The following is a 26,823-nucleotide window of genomic DNA, read 5'->3' as shown; positions in this document are numbered from 1 at the left end:
CCTATTATTTGACTGACACATTTACTCTGCACAAAAAAATAAATATCTAATTAAATTCCACAATACTATTAAGTGTCTCTGTTCAAGTCATTCATCTCTTCTGAGGTTCTGATTTCTGACTTAACCAGATGCTGGAAGAGCCATGGTAAGAGCTAAGCATTCTAGGAAGAACACAGTCTTTGTCCTCAAGATTACCAACCATTAGGTAAACAAACAAACTAAAAATAAGATAAAACCTGGCCTGAGCAGACCATAAGGTATTGACAGAAATCCATCCTTACCCTGTTCCCCGGCAAAAAAAAGTTTAATGGAGACTCTATGTTTAATACTCTTTTGAGCTACAAAAACATCCCGAACTCTTCCTTTTCAGTCTTTATCACATATACTTGAAAAGCTCATAATCCCTTTTTGTTTAACCAAAAAATTCAGCTTAGCTCTTCTCCCTATATTGGTGAAGTTCAAAATATGTTTGTTTTCCTCAGTGCCCAAAAAGAGTATTTTACCACATAATAAGAGGTTGTTACATGCTCACAAATACAATATGTATTAAGGCAAGAGAACCATCTCTCATGTGATCTTTGTTTTGATCTGTGGAGGATTCATAGCTGAATTTAGGGAAACGTTCTTTCCCCCAAGTAATTGCAATATCCATCTAATTCTAGCAGAAACAAACTCTTGTCATTCTGCTTATTCACACACCTACATGAGCAAATGTAATTTCCTTGAGATAAAGTATGTTGGCTGAATTGGTAAGAAAGAAATAGGAAAGGTAATTATTCCATTAAAAAAAAAGGAACAAAAGAAAGAACCCTAGGCCTCCTTATTCGTTATTTGGTACAGAGCCATGTTTTCAGTTGGGGAGCATATGCAAGTGTGTATCTTATGCCTGGCTTGGAAAGAAATAAGGAAGAAATACACAGCTTATGGAGGTACAGATACATAAGATTTTCTTTTGGTCAATTACTAGAGCATGAAATGGTAGCTTTATGCATAATCTTCCATAAATGTGAAATGACAATAAATCAACTTGTCTTTTACCAGTAGGCACAAGATAGTTAGCAAAGATGAAAATACGTCCTTCCATTATTTGCAACATGTATCTTTAGCTGGCCAAATTCTGCCCCCCTCCTACCTTTGTAGAATTTCTCACTTTATCAGAACTAGTGGGAAAGTGAAATTGCCCCAAACTATAGAAGGTGCCAAAGACTCACTTCCCCAGCAGCCTTTGCAACTGTAGAGAAAGCATGAGACCTACACTGTATCAAACATGTACATGTCAAAGGCACTGAGTCTAGAATCGATCATAAGCAGTATCCAGCACCAGCGGTGCTGACAGTTCAGGATGGTGCACTGACACTGGGTGGTGACAGCTTCAATGGGCTGATTCAGTGGGAAGGATCAGTCGAGTTATCTAGATTTCAGTTACTTCTGCCTTTTTGCCACCCTGGTTTTCCATCAGTCTAGGGAAATTGGTGAGCTACCTACTATAGTCTTTTTCTACTCAAAATACCCACAAAAAATTTTTATTCCTTGCCACCAAGAACCCTACTAATACAATGGTCTTACCAATGATACTAATGTCCAAGGTTCTATTACTGCATCCAACCTATTCTATGGAAATTAACCTTTTTACATACCTGATTCTCTTCTGTGAAGTCCTTCAGGGTAGGCATAACTTTGTAGGGGTTTTTTATGTTTTTTTTTCCACCACTCATAATTCTATCACACAGGTCCAAATATATAGTAGGCACTTCAAAATGTATGTGAAAGTAAATGGTGCCATTAAAATCCTTTTATTATCCTTTTATTATCCTATTATCAGATGGGTAATTCACCTTATCCTTTTAAGTTGAAAGGACCACATACTCTCCCATGCCTATGCTGGGAAAGATTGTGTTACTTGCTTACGAGTTTGTCTTCTTTACCAGACCATTAGCTTCAGTGCAATGACCAAGTCTTAGTTAAATTTGGATCTAAAATCTGATGAATCTGAATTCATTAATAAATGCTAACACAGCTAACAAATAATGGAGCTGTGACTAGAAATCATGTCCACTACCGAGCTCCTGCCCCAGCCACCTTTCACACCCTGAGGTAACATCACAACCAACACAAGTGTACTATTATACCACCACCTTGGCCTATGAGCACTTAGAAGAAATCCTCAGGTAAAATATTCATTCCAGCTCCATGAGGTAACCCAACAGACCCCAGAGACTAAGGAATAGGACTAAGGAAGTTTAGAGTATCTGATTCTAGAAAAACCTGGTTGAAATTATAAAGTCTACAATGAAATAATGACCATTAGTCATATGATAATGATGTCTAGTATGTTATAATGTACATGTATATACATGTCATATGTATACATGTACTGTCTCCACTGAACTCAGCATACTTGAGGCAGATCATAAGTATTCTTACCATCCTAACTTACATATTGGAACACCCACTGTGAATTACTCCCTCTGACCCATCTTCCTAGACCGTCATCATTCCAAGCAGCCCAGAAACTAAAGTTGTGCCACACAGATTTTAAAGAAGATATTTACTTCAATATCTCTCTTGAGCTAATGGTCTCTGCCTGGCCATCGAATATTTATTCAACCTATCTGCAGTATGGCATGGTGCAAGGAGGGCCAGTTTGGTAGCTCAAAGCACTGGCTACCCCATTCATTACATGTGTATCCCTGGGCAACACTGAACTTCACTCTCCCTTGGTTTTCCCTCCGACAAGGTTGACTATGCTACCTTATGGGGATTTTATTAGGCTCCAAGTAGAAGATTTTATATTTTATTTATTTAATTTTTTTTAAGATTTTATATTTTAATGTACAAAGCCCTTAGCAGGTGGCCACAGAAGTGAATGATTGTTATTATTTTGATTCTTGTCAAGTATTATGCTCCGTTCTCCCCAAGTTATTTTATTCAATAGGTACAAAGGTTTTTATGGAAGGCATTATCCTTATCCCCACTTTACTGATGGAGAAATTGAGGCTCAGAGAAGTTAAGTAGCCTGTAGCAAATCTTTTAGTCCAGGATTCCAAGTGAATTTCCCTGACTCCCAAGACCACCCACTTAACTTGCACACGCCACTTCCTTTCACATTATATGCCTCCTGCCTTCTCGAGGTACTTTCCCTTGCTGCAGATGGATGGATCCACTACACCACAGATAATGAAGTTGCCTTCCAGCCTGTCACTTCATTACTCACAAAGCTGAATCACAGCCCTGAACTGCACCTCGTCTCCCTCACCGGCTCACACCATCCCTGCTCTCACACTGAGCACGAATGCAGTCTCCTCTGGCCCTGTGAGGAGCATGACAGAACTTCCCGGTGTATTTATCAGAAGAGCCTTAAGCTTTTAATAAATGACCATTTCAGAAATACAATTTCAGAGATCTCTTGGAGGCTATAATTGGAGACGGTATTGTCACTACTGGCGATGGAAAGCTGACTGCATTTGTTTCTCTGTCCTCTCGTGTTCCCTTCAGGTACCACGTAAAAGCAGTAAAAAATAGCTTAGCCAGGCCGAGAGCTCCTGAAGGGTAAGCCATTTCTCTGCGGCGCCCAGCTACAAGGTGGAGGCCATCCTTAAAACGGAAATGCCTACTGTAATGACTCACAGGTGGCTTCCTAATGGCCTGTTTTATTGTTAAATGTCTCATTTTACCTGATAAATCATTGTACCATTGCATCAATTGCGTGTCACTGGGCTAAAAACCCACCTTCGCTGCTGATCTTTCCAGAAACAACAACCCTAACCCATGCACACTGCTTGTTCTTTATTCTGCATCCTAGATTAGGTGACCTACCTGCCAACTCCAAGCTCCTTAGGGTAGGAATTTTTTTTGTTATTTGTTCAACATGGTACAATCCATGAGAAAGCTGTGTATACCTTAAGAGTAGCACATAAATAAAGCTACCTGAGAGCTAACACCTGAGAGAGCCTGGAAAATGTCATGTGTTAAGAAATTAAAGATACAACTGTTTGATGAATCTGAATATCACATTCATTTTAAATTAAAAATAAAGTGTATTTTTAAACTGATAATTCACTCCAGGAGAGGCACAGTTATCTTTGATGTAAATGGTAGAAGGCCTTCTCACTCATAAACAAAAATGACATGTAAAACAGTAACCTACATGAAAAGAATGTTTTCAAAATTAGAGTATTTCTGCTTCTGGACTGAAATATTGTGGATATAACAAGATAATCTTTATGGAAACTTTATCATGATGGGAGGAGTAATATAAAAAATATTAACCTATTAACCTTTAAAATGATTTCAAATGGTGTGTCCTGTTCTCCTATGACAACTCCTATACAGAAAAATGTAAATAAAATTTCCTAGATTCGAAAGACCTTGTACTAGTGATGAGACAAAAAGAAATTAGGTAGTGTAGGCATACAAGAGTCTACTTGTATTCCTCCAGGATCAGGATAGAATGGGTCATGCTACAGTAATGAGCCAGTCCTATATCTCCGTTAATACATGTTGTTTCTTGCTGAAAGATCTTGGTAGTTCCACTGACTCTCCAAAGTTGGACCCTTCTAAGTATTAACTCAAGGTTCAGCTTACTTCCATCTTGTAAATGTACTATCTGGAACAGATGGCTTCCAGGGTTGCCAAGGCAGGCAAAAAGAAAGTTGGAAAACGCACAGAAGGTTTTCACTGCTCTTATGGGCTTCAAAATTCACATGTTGAAACTCTAACCCTTAATGGGACTATATTCAGAGACTGTTATATTTGGATCCTTATGGGGGTAAGTAATATTAAATGAGGTCATAAGGACAGGATCCTACTCTGATAGAGATGGTACCCTTATAGGAAGCATAGACACCAGAGCTCATGCTCTCTCTTTCCCCTTCCATGCACACAGAGAGAAAAGGCCATGTGAGCAGATAACAGTCCACAAGCCAGGAAAAGAGATCTCACCAGAAACCAAGCTTGCTGGTACTTTTTATCACAATGGTGAGAAAAGACATCTATTATTGAAGCCACCCAGTCTGTGGCATTTTGTTTTGTGGTTTTGTGGTGGTGGTGGTGGTTATTTTTTAAAGATTTTATTTATTTATTCATGAGAGACACAGAGAGAGGTAGAAACCTAGGAAGAGGGAGAAGCAGGCTCCCTGAGGGGAGCCCGATACTGGGCTTGATGCCAGGACCCAGAGATCACGACCTGAGCCAAAGGCAGATGCTCAACCACTGAGCCACTCAGGTGCCCCTGTTGTATTTTGTTATGACAGCCTACACTGACTGATACAACTCCCTTTGCTCAAATGTGACACATGTCTTATCTGATCACAGATCATTGGTGAGAACTAGGCAAACAGCTCTGCCTAACTGCATGGAGGCTACAAAGTTTTGTTTCTCATATGCCCAGGAAGAAAAGGGACCTCAGGACTAGTGAGCACTAGTAATGGCTACCACACCTTCCCACAAAGACATAATAGCTAAACAAACTCTGAACTGGGGAGGAAGACAGAGGATTTCAGAAAAATAAGGAAAGCAGGACCAGTAGGAAATCAGTGTCATTTCTATCTATCTTAGATTTAGCCACAAAGGAAAGGAAGTATATGAAATGAGTCCTTCTAAAATTATGGGTTATTCAAAGAGGAGATGGTTTGACTAGCTTCTATTCCAAAGATTTCTGAAAGCAAGAGCCTTCCCAAAGTACCATGTATTTTCTAAGCACAAGGGAGCCACAGTCTGACATATTAGGGAAGTGGGAGGCAGCTACCGTTTCCAGAATCGGGTTCCCAATGGCTCACAGAGGTTTGGTAGAAAATTGAAGCCAAAATTCAAAACGATGTTACACCCCAAAATGAGCCAGAAAGAGAAGCTCAGGGGCTAAAGTTAGCTGGTGGCCTGGAAATTTCACTGGTAAAGAGGAGAACAGCTCCTTAATGCTATGCTCTGCAAGACAGAGTTAACAGTAGGAGATGATGACACAGAACTGGGATTTATGGCTTCAATAAGGACAAGGGGATTGCACAATAGCAGAGGCCATGTGGCATTACTTAACAGACAGAGGCAAGATGGATGAAATTACTGTTAGGAAAAGCAAAGCCAAGTGGCAACCAGGGTATCTTGACCTGTAAAGATCTGTAACTACAGCTAACAGACCATAGTATTCCTAGGAGTAGGATGGATGTCTAGTAGCTTGTGGTGTGTCAGGATATCCTCTCCTAGGTAAAGAACAAGTTGTCATACCTTGTACCCCATAGCTCTAAAAGAGATGTACAGCATTTGGTGGGTCTATCTGAACTTTAGACGCAGCTTATATCACACTTGGGAGTATTGCTCTGAGCCATCTACCGGTTGACTCAAAAAGGTGACTCAAAAAGGTACTAGTTTTTAGTGGCATTCAGAGCAAGAGAAGATTCTGTAGCTGGTCCAGGATGCATTGCAAGTTGTCCTGCAATTCAGGCCATATGATCCAGCAGATTTAATAGCAGTAGAAATCTTCTTATTGAATAAAAATGTAGAGTACTGTCTTTAACAAGCCAAAAGAGAAGAGTCAAGTGCATATTCTTCAGGTCCTAGACTAAGGTCAGGCGTTTTGCAGGAGAAAACTACTCACCACTTGAAAAACTGTTCTTGAAGTGCTAAGGACCTCTAATAGAATCTTAATAGCTTAACCAGAGGACACCAAATAATTATGTGTTTGGAATTGCCCATTTTGAACCAATATTATCAGATCCATCAAATCATAATGTTGGATGGCTACAGCAGCAATCTGTCATATGTTGGAAATGGTATATCCAGAACCAGATACAAGCAGGTCTTGAAGGCACACATAACTTACATAACTTCTAGAACTATTAGGTCATAGTGATACATCTCCCTCAACTCAAAACTTACAGCCACAGGGGGACACACACCCTACAATCAACTATTAGAGGAGAAAAACACTTAGGGCCTAGTTTCCTGATGGATTGACTCTACATGTTAGTGCTGGCTATAAGTGACGCCACACAGAAGCCCCAGTCAGAGGTGGCCTTGATTGAAAGTAGTGAAGTGAGGGGTGCCTGGGTAGCTCAGTCAGTTAGGCATCGGACTCTTGATTTTGGCCCTCTCTGTCTCTGTCCCTCCCCCTGCTCTTGTTCATGCTCTCAAAGTAAATAAAATCTGAGATAGAGAGACAGGAAGGCAGGCAGGCAGAGGGGGGAGGGAAGGAGAGAGGGAGGGAGAGAATCTCAAGCAGACTCCAAACTGAGTACAGAGCCCCACATGGGGCTTGAACTTACTAGAGAAGACACAAAACATGCTCTTATTTGTGTTTTACTTTATAGTTCACTCTAAAGTACTCACTGACTCCAGAGGTTCCACAAAAAGCCCTTACACAGTTGCCCAGGTAGTGACATGAATGAAGGCTATGCCTGGGCCAAACAGCATGGGACATTTCTTATCCAGGTCACTGCCAAATGCCCAGCCTGCCAAGAGCAGAGTCTGATGCCGAACTCTAAATATGGCATTATCTCCTGAGGAGATCAGCCAGCCACTCACTGGCAGATTAATTTATTAGACAACTTCTACCTGGAATTTTGCTTACTGGAATTGATACCTACTGTAGATATGGGATTCCCTCCCTGGCCTCTAGTCCCTTCATCAGCAGCTCCCAGCAAAGATTTACAGAATACATAATTTAGAGAAACATATCCTACTGATCATCAAATAAAGTACCTTTTTATGGCTATGAAGGTACAACTATGGGTATTTGATCATTTCATCCACTAGTCGTACCATATATCATACCACTCAGAAGCAGTCAGCCTGCTTCTGACTTCATCAATGGCATGATGAAATGGCTCACTGAAGTCTCAAATAAGGTCTACCTCAGGGACAACATCCTTTGCGTCTGAGACACTGTGCTCTGGGACTTGGAGCTGAAGCAATGGCTGATGCACATGGTACTATGTCTCTAAATGCCAGAACCAACTGGCTGGAAAAATAAGGGGTAAGATATACAATGTTCTTCACATCCAGTTCCCAGTTTGGAGAATTTGTTCTTCTTGTCCCTAAAACTTAAGGCTCTGCTAGATTAGATATCACTGAACCTAAACTTACAACTATCACCTTGCCATTTTGGTCTCCTCATAACAAGAGAACATCAAGGAAGGAGAGGAATATTACAATATTACAATATTACAATATTACAATATTACAATATTAGTAGTTGCTATTAATCCTGTTACCACAAGGAGGTAGGGTTGCTACTATACAATGGGCGGCTGAAAGGAATACATATGGTATCTATGGGATTCTCTGGGGCATTTCTTAGTGCTTCCAGTAATAACTATAAATGGGGAATTGGATAAAACCATGGTCCACAAAGGTACAATAACTGAAGACTCATATCCTCAAAGATGAAGTTTCACATTACCCTACCAGGCCAGCACCTTGTCTGCGTTGAAGTGCTGAGTAAAGGTGAGGAAAATACACAATGAGAGATGGAGAAAGGCAATGAGATGCAAAGGTAGGAGCTGAAGTCTGCCCCAGTAACCTTTACATTTAAGTCTTTTGTAGATTTTGGAAGTGACCACAACTTTGAAGTCTCTGTGAAAAATTAAAGACAATGGAGGGCACAAGCAGACTGAAGTGCCTCAATGGATAGACTATATACTGAATAGTTTTTGCTGCCTAATTCACATTTTCACTCAAACCATTCACTGGAACTACTGATGCTCCACAACCTTCTACCTCGAAGCTTCTACTTGCAGTTGTACACTATAGTGCCCTTCTTCACCTCACTGCTGCGTCTCTGACTCTGCAGTATGTGTTATCTGTAAGAACTCACTTAGCACTCACATTTGGAAATCCCCAAATGTGGGAGGAAGCTAATACTTTACAAAGAAACTATTGACTAATGGGAATTGAAAGCTGATGGATAAATGCTCCTCTCTTCTGTCCCTCTGGTGGAGTAGAACTAGAGTCCACTCTGTCTTTCAGAGGAGGAGGACAGAATCTCCAGCCCCAGGGGCCTATATTGCTGCTCAACTCAAGAATGTATCCTTCCAGATTATTTCACCAGTAGATTCTAATAAATATTTAAATAAGACATAACATCAATTCTTCATAAACTCTTTTTTAAACAAACAGAAGAGGAAAGAACATTACCCAACCCGGTCTATGAACCCAGATATTTTCCTGATAACTAAGCCAGTTAAAAGTATAACAAGAAAGGAAAATTTCATACTAATATCCATTATACATATAGATGCAAAAAATCTTGAACAAAATACTATCGAACTAAATTCAGTAACATAAAAAGGATCATAAACTATGACCAAGGATTTATCTCAGGAATGTAAGGTTGGTTTAACATCTGAAAATCAATCAATATGATATACCATGAAAACAAAACAAAACAAAATGGCAAAAAAATATTATCTCAAAAGATGCAGGAAAAAAAAAAACATTTGACAAATTCTAAGACCTTTTTATGATTTAACAAACCAGAAATAGAAGGTAACTTTCTCAAGCCAATAAAAGGCATCCACAGCTAATATCAACTTAATGGTGAAAATATTAGAGCTTTGTCCCTAAGATCAGGAACAAGACAAGCATCTTCACCTTCCCTCCTTATATTCCAGATTATACTATAGGATCTAAGCAGGGCAATCTAGCAAGAAAATGAAATAAATGGTACCCAGATTATAAAAGTAAATGTGAAATTATCGCTTTTTTCAGATAGCATGGCCCCTGAATGGCCATGAATGAATATTAGCATGGCCAATATTCTAAGGAACCCACTAAAAAACTATTAGAATAAACAAGCTTAGCAACTTTGCACAGTACAAGAGAAACTTTATAAACACAGTTGTATTTCTATATACTAGCAATGAAAAATCTTTGTAAAATTAAGAAAATTCCATTTGCAGTATCAAAAATACTTATCAATGAAGTATTTTGACAAAAGAAGTGTAAAATATATACTTTGAAAATGACAAAATGTTCAAAGAAATTAAAGAAAAACTAAACAGAAGGACATCCATGTTCAAGGAGCAGAGGATATAATATTAACATATTAATACCCACTAAAGTGATCTACAGAATCACACAGTCCCTGTCAAAACCCCAGTTGATTTCTTTGTGCAAAAAATTGAAAAGCTGGTCCTAAAATTCATACAGAAATCCAAGGGTCTCAGAACAGCCAAAACAATCTTCAAGAAGATAAATAACATTGGAAGACTCCCACTGTCTTAGTCCATTTGGGCTGCTATATCAGAATATCATAGACTGGACACTTATAAAAAAAATAAAAATTACTCTCATTCTGAAGTCTGACAAGTCCAGAATCCTGAGGTGCCTGAAGAGAGCCTGCTTCCTAGTTCAAAAATGGCCTTCTTTTTGCTGTGTCCTTACATTATGGAAAGAGGGTGAGGGAGCTCTCTGGAATCTCTCTTTTACTGGACATTAGTCAGATTTATGAGGGTTTCACTTTCCTCACCTAAGCAACTCCCAAAGGCCTCACCTCCAAATACTATGTACTGAGCATCAGAATTTAACATATGAATATGGGAGGACATAAATATTCACATGCTTCCCAATTTCAAAACTTACCACCAAGCTACAGTAATTAAGACAGTGTGGCACTGACATAAGACTATACATGTAGACCAATGGAATATAACTTGAAATCAAATATACCATTATATATATGGCCAACTAATTCTTGACAAAGGTGCCAGGATAATTTAATGAAGGAAAGAACAGTCTGTCAACAAATGGTTCTAGAGCAACAGGATATGCATATGCAGAAAAATCAAGTGTACAATTTCTTCACATACCATCCACAAAAATGAATTCAAAATGGATCATAGACCTACCCAAATATAAGAACTAAAACTATAAAATCCTTAGAAGAAAATAAAGGAGTACATCTTCATGACTTTGGGATAGACAAAGCCTTCATGTATTTAATACCAAACACACAAGTGCCAAAACAAAAAAATTAATAAATAAATTGACCTACATCAAAATTTAAAACTTTTCCTTCAAAAAATAAATACATTAAGTTTAAAAAACAATGTACAGAATGAGGAAAAAATTATAGATTATATATCTTATAAGGTACTTATATCTAAAATATATAAAGCATTCCTAAAATTTAGTAATAAAAGGACAAATAATTGAATTAAAAATGAGCAAAGGATCTGAATAGACATGTTTTCCAAAGATATACCAATGACCAACAAGCATGCAAAAGATGTTCAACTTTACTAGCTATCAGGGAAAAGTAAATCAAAAACACAATATGATACCACCTTATACCCTCCACAGTTATTAAAATAAAAAAGATAGACAATAACAAATGTTGTTAATTAAGGATCTAGAGAAATTGAAGCCTTCAACATTCCTAGATGGAATAAAATGGTGCAATCACTTTGGAAAACAGGCCAAAGATTAAACAGAGTTACATATAATCCAGCAATTCTATTCCTAGGAATTTACTCAAGAAAATTACAAACATATGTCCCCACAAAAACTTGTAAACTAATGTTCCCATCATTTATAATTGCCAAAAAGTGAAGACAACTCAAATGTCCACCAACTGATATGGATAAATAAAATGTGATTTCTTCATACAAGGGAATACCATCTGACAATGAAAACATACGAAGTACTGATACATGCTACAACATGGATGAATCTTAAATACACGGAAAGTGAAAGAAGCCAGTTTCATGTGATTCGATTTATATGAAATGTCCAGAATAGGCAAATCCCTAGAGTCAGAAAGTAGATTAGCAGTTACCAGAATCTGGAAAGGGGTTAGAGGAAAATGGGAAGTGATTACTAATGGAAGCAAGATTTGTTTTTGGTTTAATGAGAATGTTCTAACAACTGACTGTGATGATGGATGCACAACCCTGAATATACTAAAATTATTGAACTGTACATTTTAAGTGGGGGGGGGGACATTTTATGTACATGATTTATATCCCAATAAGGCTTCTTTTTTAAGGAAGAAGAAACTAAAAAAGAATGCACCCTTGCCTTGGTTTTTCCTTTGTTCCTGTTTTCCTCGCCCACATCCCTATTCCTTGGACCACTTTTGGTAATAAACAAGCCAATGCAAGCCCTAATTCAGGCTCTGCTTTCTGGGGGAGAATTCGGGATGGAGATAATGCATTTGTGTATGAGCAAATGAATCTATTTATCTTTGGGAAAACTGTAAAAAGGTGATACCTCTACCAACATCATCACCTAGATTGATTCACAAATTCTTTATCTCCTGTACTTTTCTCCAATCTATGAGATAAAGGGAAAACCCCACATACACTTTCTCTGAGCTTTTCCTTTCAAAGACTAAGAATTGGGACAATAAAATTTACTGACATAAAAATTTAAAAATATTGGTATAGGAATGAATAGAGGTACTTTTCCACCCCCCATCACTAAAAGCCTTGAGTTCTGAACTTGAACACCCTATTTTCAAGATACATTGATGTTTTTACTGCAAAGAGTTGCCAAGCATTCAAACAACTCCTGGCTACCAATGGTTTCCTTGGGGGAAGAACAGATAGATAGATGAGAGAACTTACTCTGTGGGTGGAAGTGGTCTGATTCTGGATCTTTTCCCCTAAGGCAAAAATGCACCTGTCTCCAGTACCATCCAGATCAGGGATCTGTAAACTTTTTCTGCCAAATAGTCTATACTTAATACTGTGGGCTACAAAGTCTCTGTCTAATTCATCTCTGCCCTTATAGTGGAAAAGGAACCAAAAGCTGCTATAGGCAAGAAGAAACTGAATGAACATGGCTACATTCCAATAAAAGTTTATTTATGGAAACTCCATTTCTTACAACAGAAATTTTAATTTCTTATCATTTTCATTTTTCACAAAACATCATTCTTGTTTTGATTTTTTCAACCATTTACAACATAACCATACTGAGCTTGTGAGCCATACAAAAACAATAATATGTTAATATCTAAAAATAGGTGAGTGCTATTGCCATTAGCAAAACCACAAATCGGAGCCTAAAAAGGGGGAGTCATATTCATGCATGGCATTTGAAGCATTACCTCAAATGGGCAATACAGCCTAGAACTATGGGCACCTGACTTAGGAACCAGCATATGCCAAAATCTAGAGCTTTATTTGCTGGTATGTGTGTTTGTGTGTGCGTGTATGTATGTAGCACCCATAGTGAAGGAAAAAATCCCCCAAAACTGACTTTTGATCCTTTTCTTCCATGAAGACAATAAGATTTACAATATTAATTTCCTTTTTTTTAAATTTGAAGTCTATAGCATCTGGTGTTAAACAGAAACGTCATCTCTCCCTCTCTCTCTCTTTTTAAAGATTTTATTTATTTGACAGAGAAAGTTTGAGACAGAGCATGAGAAAGAGCACAAGCAGAGGGAAGGGATTGAAGGAGAGGGAGAAGCAGACTCCCCGCTGAGTAGAGAGCCTAACATGGGGCTTGATCCCAGGACCCTGAGATCATGACCTGAGCCCAAGGCAGATGCTTAACCAACTGAGCCACTCAGGCACCCCAGAAATGTCATCCCTAATGCTGAGGTTTCTATATGTCCTCGGAAAAAAGTTGATTTACCTGGTCCTGAAGGCTAGACCCTGAGGAATGTTCACTATAAAGTCAGAAAGAAGACAAGAATCTGAATCCAGAGATAGAAACTCTCAGCTCAAAAAGGTATTTAATATCGATGTAAAATAACCTTTTTTCTTCCTCAGCTAAATCCGCTCATTGCCAGAGGAGAGCCAATGTGCACCCTCTGAGACTTGAAGCATAGCCTGAAGCAGTCTACCATCAGGGCAGACTTTCTTTGAAATCTAAGGCTTTATTTTAGGAATGCACGTGCATTTGTATTCTGCTCTATAACACAGCTGTGTATTTGTTTTAATATAAAAATGGCATGTTAAACCACTTACCATCAAGGAAAACCGGCACTCTTGAGGATGCATCATGTTTACCCTGTAGCTTTAAGGACCCCCAAGGCAAACCACCTCACCACCACCCCCCCCAATGGTATAGAGAGTGCATTTGAGGAACATATGGCACAATAGGCCACAGATTTTCAAGATTTCCCTCAGGCACTGAATGCTCACTTTTTATTAACAGGACATGACTGAAACAGGTTTAGACCTCTTCTATATTATAATGCATTGTCTCTCCAAGTGCCCAGCCCTAGAACCAGCTACATCAACCTCATCAGGGGCTTGTTGGAAATGCAAATTCTCAGCCTCACCACTGGTCTACTGAATCAGAAATTCTGAGGGTAGGGCCCAACAATCTGTTTAAAAAGCCTTCCAGGTAATTCTGACGTTCTCTAAGTCTGAGAGCTGCTTCTATAGTGGAACGAGTTAAAAAGAGCCACAAAAACTTTGTTTAGATTTGCTGTGAAGGTGCCAATTTCCCCAATCTCTCTTTGCTTCCTTGTCTCCATTTGTAAAATCAGGATACCACCTTCCTCTCAGGACTGTCTTGAGAAGTAAATTAGACACATTCAGACATCCAGAAAACACCAGACATTGGATCTGATGATCAGATGTCCCAGCATGATTATTATTTTTTTCCTTTTCCAAATTCAATCAAAATACTAAAATTGAGGTACAGTTGGCCCTTAAACAACACAGGTTTGAACTGTTTGAAATGTTCAGGTCCACTGATACTCAGATTTTTTTAAAGTAAATATAGCACTGTAAACATAATTTCCTTTTGATTTTCTTAATAGCATTTTCTTTTCTCTAACTTATTTTAAGAATACAGTATATAACACATACACAAAATATGTGTTACATGACGATGTTATTGGTAAAACTTCCAGTCAATAGTAGGCTATGAGTAGTTAAGTTTGGGGTGAGTCAAAAGTTGTACATGGATTGTGTTCATGTGGGGGCTCAGTGTCCCTAGCCCCATATTGTTCAAGGGTTGAGTATATAAGTGTAACTGGAAGTAATGACCTATGTCCATGAGATGATATGAGCAATGCAGCTGAAATATTTCCCATGAGACACTCTCACCATGACATTTTCTCTTATCCACATTATTTGCACATTCCTAACTTTTAGCATATGGAATTTTAAAATCAAGTAATCATCAGAGTTGAGAAATATGTACGTTAAAAAGTACTGGTGACAAATCAGTTTTCAAGCAACATATTTTGTCTTTGATTTTAAGAGTTCCTTTGGGAGGGGATCCCTGGGTGGCTCAGTGGTTTAGCGCCTGCCTTTGGCCCAGGGGGTGGTCCTGGAGTCCCGGGATCGAGTCCCATGTCAGGCTCCCGGCATGGAGCCTGATTCTCCTTCTGCCTGTGTCTCTGCCTCTCTTTTTCTCTCTCTCTCTCTGTCACTCTCTCTCTGTCTATCATGAATAAATAAATAAAATCTTTAAAAAAAACAAACAGTTCCTTTGGGAGCATTCATTTATAAATTATCCAATTTAAAGGAAAAAAAAATCTCTCTAAAATACCAGATTCAAAGAATAGTAAATTGTAAAGGGTATCATTTCCTTCTACATCCCAAAATAGAGCAAAATCTTTAAAGTGTCCTTCTGGTCTCTCATAAAATCACAGATTATATGCACTTGTCTTTCCTCATCTATTCAGTCCAAACATTCATAAGAAGCCTGAATACCTATCATGAATCAATCAAGTCAGATCCACAGAGCAAACACGCTAAAATAAAACAAATTCTTTAAATTCTTTAAAATGTGCAGAGGGGAGTTACATTATTTTGTTGTGTTTTTTTTTTTAGTTCAATAATTTCAGTTTATTTTACTGAATAAGGTATTTTTCATCTGTTAAAAACTCTGTTTTTGTAAGTAGCTTACAAAAATACAAATAGTGAACTACAATTAAAAATGAACCCATAGAAGCAAAATTAAAAGAACATGTCAAAATGTAACTGAGGTATATACTAGAAAGTGTGTTGTCTCACTTTTCTTCTTTTTAGTAAGAACCCTTTTGAACAGAATGCAGAAATCCACACTACATACATATACATGTGTTCTATATGCTTGCTCTCTCTCACAGACATATGTATACAAACTCCATTCCTAAAAACATGGGCTCCCAAATATTTAATTTTCAATTATTCGGGAAAGAATTAAATGAAAGCTTATGCATAAAAATATGACTCTGAAAATAACTGGAAAAACCCAGATAATTTGAGTTATGATATGGAAGATAATTTAGCATAGGAGTATATTTTAGCTTATTTAAAAGAACAACCTATTTTCAAATATGCTTAGCACCATTCCACCTTGGAGTAGAAATCAGTTATTAACCATGGTAAACAAATTCCTAGTCCTTCTTCATTTTATCCTTTAGAACAGGCTCCCAAAGGGACTCACTCCATTATGCAAAATCTTGCTGACCAGCTCATTATTGTACACTCTGATGCAGAACTTGGGCTCTGCATTATTTAAAGCATGATCTTAAGTCATCTTGTCACTAATTTACATAATTATCTCTATGTTTTGATCTATATGGGATAATGGTATTTCAGATTTGTCTAACTACTTAATCAAGATTGAAAAAGAACAAACTTTCTAAATCTGGAGTTTGGGACCTAATGTTCATGAATTACTCTGGAATATCCTCCCACAGGACTGCACATTATCAAAGGATAAAGCAAAGAGCACCAGAACTTTAAAAGAGAACAGGAGGAAGAGAGTGTTTGTTGAGTTTATTATCTTGCCAGAGGAGAGAAAACACAGCAGAGAAACACTCACAGAATAGCGGAGGAGAAGAGAGGCAGAGGAATCAGGGTTTTTAAAGCACTAGATGGTTCAGATGGCTAGGCTAATTAAGGATGACAAACCACAACTCTAGATAAGACAGAATGAGTACATAAGACTGAATATGGTTGGTTAAAATAAATCCTTTGCTCCTTCTAGAGAAAGTCTTTGCACAGATCATCCAATGAGGTCAGCTTACTGGAGAGTTATAGGTCCTTCTACATCTTCAGTTGTGACAAAACACAGCATTCACACATACACGTTTGCACAACACTGACAGTGAAATAATTTTGTTGAAGTTTGAAAGTACACTAGTTAAGAACTGGGCTCTGAAATCAGACTGCCTGGGTATGAACCTTGGCTCCACTACTTACTGGCTGTATGATGTTGGGAAGATAGTGGAATCTCTCTTAGTTTCAGTATCTTCATCTATAAAATGGGAATAATAAAAGGACCCCTTGATATGGTAGTTGCAAGTATTATATCTATTAATACATTGGTCCATACTTACTACTTAATAAATATAAGGCATTATTTGAAATAGCCTCCCTGTGGACCCACAGAAGATTGTTGATGGACAGACCTTGTCATTTTTTTTTATCTCTCCCAAAGGAAATTAACACTCTTGGTTGTAAAGTAATGCATTTGAAATATTCATTCAACCCTGATTCTTTCATTCAATGACTTGCATTTGTGGAGTACCTACGAGGTACCAGGCATGGAAGAACTCACAGTCTAATAAGAAACACAGACACACAGGTAATTAAAAGTTTCTATCGGGAGGAAAATAAATAAAACATAAAGAGAAATAAAAATGGTATATTTCACACAGGAGTTAGGACTAGAGAGGCAGATGATTTTTTAGGAACCTGAGAAAAGGTGAGCTCAGTTTTAACTAACTAGCTTTTTATAAGTAAGTTTTCACTCAGGTAAAAAGATCTGGGAATATTATACTCAGAGAGTTATATTTTCTTCCCATTTAGCAAATATTTTTGAGAACCTTATTCTCGGTAGGAATTGCAGGTACATGCATTTTTGCCTTAATATTAAATGTATTCAAAAAATGTATTCAGAAATTTTGCATCTTGTATTTGAAAAATAAATAAGAATTTTATAGGAAAAATAAAATTGTGGCAGGTCAATCAAAACTTAGGAAACTTTGGTCTAGAACTTCAACACACAATAATAATCTTAGTAAGAAATATCAGACAATGAAATCTCCACCATCATTTGAACCTACCATTTTTTACAAGCCCTCTACTTTGGGGTTTGCACTCCTCCTTGCAGATCTAGGTTCTTGAGACATTTACTTTTAACAAAGGCCAATTTCATCACAATTAAAACTATAATCTTAAGGGGATCAGAACATGCCACCACAAAACATGCCACTTCAGAATATCGACTCTTTTGACCTGAAGGCACTTCAGATGCAGCAGATGCAGGAAGGGTCCTCTGACTTCTCCCTTTCTACCTGGAAGCAGGATCTACCACTTCTTGTGAGAAAAGTGCCCTTCCTTCAGCAAGAAAATGAGAACATTTTTTTTCATTTATTTTTACTATTAAAAAGATTTTCATTAGAGGGAGAGCATGGAAGTGAGGAGGGGCAGAAGGAGAGAGTCTTAGGTAGACTCCATGCTAAGCACAGAGCCTGACATAGGGCTCACTCTCACAATGCTGAGATCATGACCTAAGCAGAAACCAAGAGTCTGACATTTCATCCGAATGCGCCACCCAAGCACTCCAAGAAGAGACATCCTGATCACCAAAAACAAAAAGCTGATGCCAAAATGTATTAGTACAAACCAACCTACAAAAATGATGCTTATCTTCCATTAGTTTCCTCCATGGTTTTCTAATAACTACCTCTGACTCAAACTCCCTTTCCCTTTGTCATGTCATGACTCCACAATTTATTGTTCTTTGTTAAAATGGTAATAAAGCTCTCAGGTCTATCCAGTTCTTGTGGTATTTGTTTCTCTTCTATGAAGGCTTTCATGTTACATGAAATATTAATATCAAATAAACTTTGTATGCTATCTCCTGTTAAACTGTCTTTGGTTGTTTACTTCCTGGGTCCAGCCACAGAACCATGAGGACAGAGGAAAAATCTTAATTCCCCTACAAATCCTATAATACCCCCTCAACCCCCAAGATTTTTTTAAAACCCAAGGGAGAATGCCTTTGTGACATCTGCGCTTGCTGTCTCTCCCAACAACCTAACATAGTGGAAAGTTAGTCCTGGAAGCCACTAAGCCACTCATCTATCTCTTGCACTTACAAGGAAGGTACTTTGACAGAAGTTTTAATTTTCTTAAGATCTTTATACATTGCTAAATTTTCTTCTTTAATAATAAGAAAGTGTACATCTGATCATTTCAAAACAGTAGCACGCTGAGAAAACTCACACATAAAACACAGCTTCTGTTATACTGCTATCATGCCCTTATTTGCCACTCACGTTAAGAAATATGTTAGAACTCATGTTCTGTTTACTTCAGAACAAACCCTATGACCAAACATAGTCCCAAATCTCAAATAATTCACAGTTGGACAGGAAAAGTCGTCACACAAACCAAATTGTACTATTGTATTATTTCAAAATAACTGCTTTACTAAAGAGACAAAGAAGTGCTAGGAGAAATCATGGTAGACAGAGATTAAATTTCTGTAGCTAACTTTCCAAGGTTTCTCGGGATTGTTTATGACTGAAGAGACATCCAAATTATGAAGAAAAAGTGTTTCTAAGGCAGAAGGGACATCTGGGAATGCATTTCAGGAAGGGACAACTAGAAATGCAAAGATGCAAAACCACCTCTCAGAGTACAAGAGGAAGGCCACCCTGTCTCACTTCTCAACAATTTTTTTATATTTCATTCCTGACTCCGATGGCTCTAATAATAATTGAGAAAACTTAGCCAGGTTTTATTTAATCAAACTCAGCTTCTCTGCATCCATTTGAGGATATTTTGAGAGGTGGCTGCTTTTGGAGATAGAGATATGCTGGGGTGGAGGAAGCTGTCTCCAAAGCTGGATTTGGCGACTATCCTAGGTAATGAATGTGAGCAATTGATTTCCAAGAGTGGGTAGCAGGACTCCACTTAAGAAGGAAATGTCTTTACTTGGAAAAACAACACCACTGGTGTGAAAGGTGTGCAACCCTGTGGGCATGTGGGTTGGCAGAAACCAAGACTACAAAAGATGAGTGATCAACTTGTCAACAGGAGACAAGGAGAGGCTTTTAGCTTGGCCCACAGAGGAGCCAGAAAGCCACTGAGAAACAAGGTATAGTACTACATGATGATGGTGGTGCAAATACTGTTTTCAGAGAATTTACTTCATTTATTCCAGTTATTTGCTGTATGCTCTTCCCTATGATCCTTAAAACACGCCATAGAAGGGGCAGCTGGGTGGCTCAGTAGTTGATCATCTGCCTTTGGTTCAGGTCATGATCCCAGGGTCCTGGGATCGAGTCCCGCATCAGGCTCCCCACAGGGAGCCTCCTTCTTCCTCTGCCTATGTCTCTGCCTCTCTCTCTGTGTATCCATGAATAAATAAATAAAATCTTTAAAAAAAAAACATGCCATAGAAGTTATTGTTTTGTAGTGCCTTGGGGGGGTGGTCAAGGAGAAGTCCCACATTTGTGTGAACCCCAAGATGGAGAACAAACATTCCCATCCCCACCGAATAGGAACAGAGATAACAAAGAACATTTAAGAAGAGCTTTAGAATCCTAAAACCCATGGCCTCAGTGTTGGAATCAATCTTATCTAAATTGTAAGGAACCAAGAAATTCCAGCATTGAGTTAAACTTATGATCTTTGTTTACCTTAACTTTTTATACCCTATGTATAGTCCTCCCTCCTGACAGCAATGTTATGTCCTTTGCACACAAAAGACATTGACCATGGAATGTTTTCCTTAGGTGAACATTTGCTAAAAGGAAGAATTTTATTTTTAGCACTTGCTACCAAAAGAAGACCATTTGCCTTCAGATGATAGTAATAAAGGAAGTTAGCAGTGAATCAGCTTTGTACCTCCATTTATCCTTAAAGGAAAGGTACTTAGAACTCCAAGTTTCTGGCTTTTTTGTCTTTGTATATTAGCCCACTGCCTCGTACATAGTAGCCTACAGTAGCAAATTTAACTCATGTGACATTGGAATCTGGCAAGTCCAAATTCTGCAGGGCAAGGCAGCAGCCTGGAGGCCTAGGGAAGAGTTGATACTGAAGTTCAAGACTGAAGACAGTCTTCTGGGAGAATTCTCTCTTCTTTGAGGGAGGGAAGTCTTTTTTAAGGCTTTCAATTAATTGGATGAGGCCCATCCATATTATGGGAGGTAATTGACATTATTTGAAGTTTACTGATTTAAATGTTAATCTCATCAGAAAAATACCTTCAGAGAAATAGAATAATGTTTGACCAGTCATCTGGGTGCTGTGGTCTAGGCAACTAGACACATAGAATGAACCATCACGCCAACGTACTCCAAAAGTTCCATCCATGGGCCCCATCACAATCACAACCCACTCTCTCCACCCAAACACCCAGCAAGCAACTATTCTTCTGATGGTACAATAATCATTTTTTGTATTTTTAAAAATAATTTTATCAAACATGTATCCCTAGACATGATAATTTATTCTTGCCTCCTTGTTTTAACTTAATATTTCTTCTAAGTATTCTCTAATTCATAGAACCCACACCATGCTTCTCTTCAGCTTACAATTAATTTGTTGAAGAATGCATGTTTTCTGATGTAAAGAATTGCTTATATTCTGATTATGGATGATTGGATTATACATTACATTTTGAATTTTTCTCAAAAGTCTTGTGTAAGCCCATGTTATGAGTTCTTCTAGGTCAGGTAGGTGGGTGGGCTGTAGAACATCAACAGAGCCACACACCTGCCTAGCCATGCATACCATGTCGAGGAATCCTCGAAGTGGCTTTTAGGTGCCAGAGACAAGGCTGTAAAGAGAGCTCTGCCTGGATATGTGAAGCATGGCATAGAGGTGGGGGCAAAGAAGAGCTTCCTTTGGTACAAGTCTCCCTACGCTTCTAGACTATAGACTCCCAAGGCTCAAGCTGTGTTAATAATAATAGGAATGCAAAAGGAATGGGTAGGTGATATGAAAACGTATAAAAACGCAAAGTGAAGGATAAGTAAAAAAAAATATTCTAGAGATATGGGGAAAAGAAGACAATTTTACTGAAATATATAGAAAAGTTAACAAATCATGAATGCATAGTTTGATAAATCTTCCCAAACCAAGCATGCCATGTAATCAGCACCTAATCAAGAAACAAGAGTCTCCTTGCCCCCTTCCAATTATAACCACCCCCAAAGCACAACTTCTAATAGTATAAATCAGTTTTTTCCTGTTTCTGTACATTGGATACATTGAATTAGAGAATATGTAGTCTTTTAGGGGATGGCTTCTTTCACACACTATTATACTTATGGTATTTATCCATGTTCCTGCCCAGGGCTGTGTAAACCACTAATTTGCATTGTCATATAATATTTGATTATATGGGAATTTGTACAGATTCTAGTTTGTGGGCTCATGTGGATAGTAGTGCTGTAAATATTCCTGAGGATGGGATGCCTTTTGAAAACATATGCAACTCAGTTGGGTATGAGATGATGAGTGAATCTGCAGGTATATGCTTATGTCTAGTTTTAACATATAGTGTCAAAGAGTTTGCTTCCCATACTGGGAAAATCACTTTATATTCCTTTTGGAAGTTGAATGAAATTTCCTTTTGCTCCATATTGTTTTCAATACATGGTAGTTTCTGTCTTTTTATTTTAACGATTCTGGTAGCTATGTAGCTCTATCCCTTGTATGTCTTATTCGCATTTTTCCTGGTAACTAATGAATTTAAGCACCATTTAATCTATTTATTTAAGCCTCTGGGATACCTATCTTCTTTTATGAAGAGTCTCTTCAAGTCTGTTGCTCATTTTTCTATTGGATTGTCTTTTCCTCACTGATTTGCAGAAGTTGTTTATATATTCTGGATATGAGTCATTTGTCATATATATATTTGAAATATCTTCTCTTCTAGTGGTTATCTAATGTAAAGTTTTAATTAAAGATAGACTGGGGACACTAGGTGGCTCAGCTGGTTAAGCGTTCAAATCTTTATTTGGGCTCAGGTTGTGATCTCAGGGTCACGATCTAAGGGTCGTGAGATCAATCCCTACATCAGGCCCTGTGCTCAGCACAGAGTCTGCTTGAGATTCTCACTCTCTCCCTCTGCCCCTCCCCTGATTTGTGCACACACACTCTCTTTCTCCCAAATAAATAAAATATTTTAAAAAAAGAAGACTAGAATATTTTGATGCCTGAAAATAACACTGTCCTTACTGTTAAAGGCAGTAAAAAGTTAAAGGATCTCTCAGCAATAGAGAGAAGAGGGAGATACAACAGAATTGGGCAAAGGACAGCCATGGAAGCAAAGGAAACTACTGTTTGTACCACCATCAGCTTCAATTAACACACCTGCATGGCTTCATCAAGATTCACAGCCAAACACTATTACCCTCATTTCCTAGACAACAAAACCAAAAGTCAGGAGTCTCTCCAATGTACACTAAGTATGGTATAGGTAACTTCTCCACACCAGCCAGCCTGGTAAATTTCCCAGATCTTGAATCCAAGCCACCTGTCGCCAAAGCCCAATGCTGCCACTACAACATTTAACTACCATGACTGGCTTATTATGTGGCTATTACAAGAAAAAAAAAAAATGACGCCTTGGCTCACTCTATTTGGAAAATTGTGACTACTTAGGCTAATTTATGACTTTGCTATGCCAGTGAGGAAAAGCATTATTTCCCTACCATATTTCCAGAGAGACAGCTGTCCAGTGATCTACATATGACCTTCTTAGCAACTAGCTCACTATGAGAATTTTGATAAATGCTTCCTGGATGTACAGACAAGTAAAGGAATGAGTGAATGCCTGTGCGTAAAGAAAACTTGCATTTTAATGTTGGCTTTCTGCTAAAGATACAACAAGTGATGAAATCGCCTTCTCAGTGTCCTCAGGTGTTGTGAAAATAATTCAAGTTTCGAATGTCCAAGAAGACTACATCAGGTGAATTATTTTAAGCCGTCACTTCTGAAACTAACCTCTGCACTGACAAAAATAGGTCAGCAAAACAGTTGCAGCAATAAAATTCGCCCTGGGTACTGGCATATGTGGCTTCAACGAAACAGAGCAGGAAATTTTAAGAGCTGGGAGGAGATAGAGCAGGAAGCTTGCTTCAGTTCTCCTGACTCCTACAAGATGGGCCTTGCAAGGAGCAGAGACACCTAATTTAGCTCATCCTGACAAATGTTACACATGCATATTTTGATGTCTAAGCATTAGAGCTTTCTTTTAGAGAAATTTCATAACCAGTACCCCAGTGTATTAAGAGTTGACAAAGGTGCAGCCAGCACTGCTGTGTTGAGAAGCTCCAGAGTCCTGTCCTGTCTAAGGAGACACCTGCCATCATGGAGTAAGCAAGCTGCAAGTGAAACAGCCATTTGGATAACCACGGAGGCCATAACAAATTTGAGAAGATCCTTGGGGTATGATGGCAGGGCACTCTGATTTCACCTCCATTTTGTGACTTACTTGCTCTATCATCTGAAAACTGTCATCTGTTTAACTGTATATCCCAGTTTGCCCGGTCATCAACTGGGGATGTTAATTTCTTCTCTTTTTTTCTTCATAAATCAAATAAAGTCACCTAGTGTGCATAATAGCATATAGGTCACGAGTCTGTAATTCCTAGCAGTGTTCCAAAATTCAAAAGGCTTGCAGGAAAAGATTTTCCATAAGTCGTTTTGACAGAAAAACTTCATCTGACATAAACAGATTTGGCGGTGAAAGCTGACCTGAACTATTTGAAGCTTTTTATTTATTTAGTCCCATTGGGTGAATATTCATAAGTTTCACTGCAGAAGTGCTAATGGGATTGATTAAGGATGTGGCTCGAGACCCTTTTAGGATTGTTTTGAAGTATATGGAATATGTGCTATTTTAACTTTCTAAAAATCCAAGACAATTTTAATTTTAAAGTATATCTGGACAATGGGAGTACAGGGCTTGCATTAAAACAAAGACCATGATATATAAAATGTAACCAAAGGCCCAGATTTCCTTTTATGATGGTTCAAACTGCTTAACCTTCAACTTATATTTTTCCCGCATAGGCATAAACCTGCATCTTATTCTCAAACAGGTCACCAGCAGGATCGTTTTATCCATTAAGAACAATAGACGCAGTATCAAAGGCTTATGACCTTTCTCAGGCCCTCAGGCAAAAATGAGAACTGAAAAACCAAGCTATTGGTCCCAAAATATGAAAACAAAATTATAAAACAAAATCTACAAAATGTACACCACAAAAATCTATAAAACTTAAAAGGAGCTACTTCATCAGTGGCTAAATTTAGTATTCTAAAATATCATTGCATTTGAAAACAATTTATAGATTCAATTTTTCTCATTTTGCAAGAATGCTCATGTATGCAAAATAATTGTCAAGAATGACAGCCTCTCATAAATTGTATTTGCTCTTGTAGTAAAATGATTGCAAAAACAAAGTAATGAAAAATTTTCCAAATGTTTATAGAAAAGTAGTATGTTTAGTATGAGATGCAAATGCAATTTAATACATTTTATATAAATTAGAACATATAATGCTTATAATGTTCAACTTGGCCATTGAAAGAAGTGCCAACTCTGCCAATATAAGCTCTAGGAATGATATTAAGTGTTGGGGTTGAGAGTTTTTCTCCAGGTATCCGGAGCATCACCTGTTTAAGTTTCACCAACAGACTAGAGTTTTTTGGTTCCTTTTTCAGTTACAAATATAAACACCATTGATCAAACATTCCTACCCTGGAGACATGATCTGTAGCAGACCTAATGTGACCAGACCTAATATGATACTAAAAGTAGTATCTAGACCTAATATGACCATCATACTAAATATCCACTTAATTTGACCTATAGGTCAATAGTGACAGATAAATGCTGGTCTAAATCTCTGGCTGTCTGCATAGAAGCTTTAGCTCTATGGGCATGAGCAGTTGTTCAGATCACAGTCCTTAAGCACAGAAATACAATTCTATTACCAAACTGTGGAAATGACTTGCCTATCATTATGGTATGCTTTACATAGAAAACCAAAGTTCTAGGGATTCTGCCGCTTTTTCACACTTAGTATTACTGTTATCACTTAATACTTACAATATCCTATAAGTTAGCTGCCATATTTTCCCCCATTTTATAGGTAAGGAAAACAACACTGAGAGATTCAGTAGCGTTCCCAAGATCAAGCTGGTAACATAGCTAGGATATCTATCATAGCTAATTTCTAAGAACGACTACTTGGCTTTTATTCTTTATTTCTAGCTTTCCCCCTGCTTGATGTTAGCAGAGAAGGCTTCTGTATCTCCGGCATTCATATACAATTTTCCAATGGGCATTTATATTGATAAGTGGATCATGGTGAAGTAAGATCACTGGTTTCCCTAACTTGTTTCATTTTCCACAGTCCCAAAAGACATCAAGATATCTCCACATTTATCCCATTGAGGACCTCAGTAAGTCTTAAGTCCACAGATTATCTTAGCACCACTGACCCACTGCTGTAGCCATGCTTCCCTTAAGGTGGTAGTAAAGGAGTCACCTAGTCTAGGTGACTGTATATCATGGCTTATCATCAAGGTGTTAACATCAGACAAACCAGCCATCTCTTCTTATTCAACTCATGACTTCTTCCCACGGAGAAACGTTTATTCATTAACTGTTTATCCTCAAGTGGCCTGTAATACTTACCAATGCTCCCAAAATAGCCAATTCACTGGTGATCCAGTAACAGGTGCTTTATAATCTCCATTTATGATTAAATGAACAAATATAAAAAGAGTACAAGAGCCTCACTGCTTCCACACCTCATTTTTTATTTCAATATTAATGATGCATTTTAATAATCTTACAGCAACCCCACTCTTTATAATAATACAAAAGACTCATGAAGAAATCTGAACTTATTCCTTAAACAAAGTAGTTAAATATTTGGCTGCCAAACACAGT

The 26,823-nt window shown here is 37.9% G+C and overlaps 1 protein-coding gene and 1 long non-coding RNA gene across 10 annotated transcripts in view; one reads left to right on the top strand and one right to left on the bottom strand.

The window, feature by feature from the left end:
- Positions 1-2,722, top strand: part of LOC144294367 (uncharacterized) — an 85,248-nt gene extending 82,526 nt beyond the window's left edge. The window contains exon 3 of the long non-coding RNA XR_013361768.1: positions 2,486-2,722. This is a non-coding gene — a long non-coding RNA (uncharacterized LOC144294367). The remainder of the gene's footprint in view (positions 1-2,485) is intronic.
- Positions 1-26,823, bottom strand: part of RBMS3 (RNA binding motif single stranded interacting protein 3) — a 1,278,684-nt gene that overhangs the window by 988,103 nt on the left and 263,758 nt on the right. The gene's annotated exons all lie outside the window — the stretch shown is intronic.

This window comes from Canis aureus, chromosome 22 (assembly GCF_053574225.1).
Source record: "Canis aureus isolate CA01 chromosome 22, VMU_Caureus_v.1.0, whole genome shotgun sequence".
Lineage (NCBI taxonomy): Eukaryota > Metazoa > Chordata > Mammalia > Carnivora > Canidae > Canis > Canis aureus.
The sequence above is the reverse complement of the archived record's forward strand: the minus strand, read 5'-3'. Positions and strand labels throughout refer to the sequence as shown.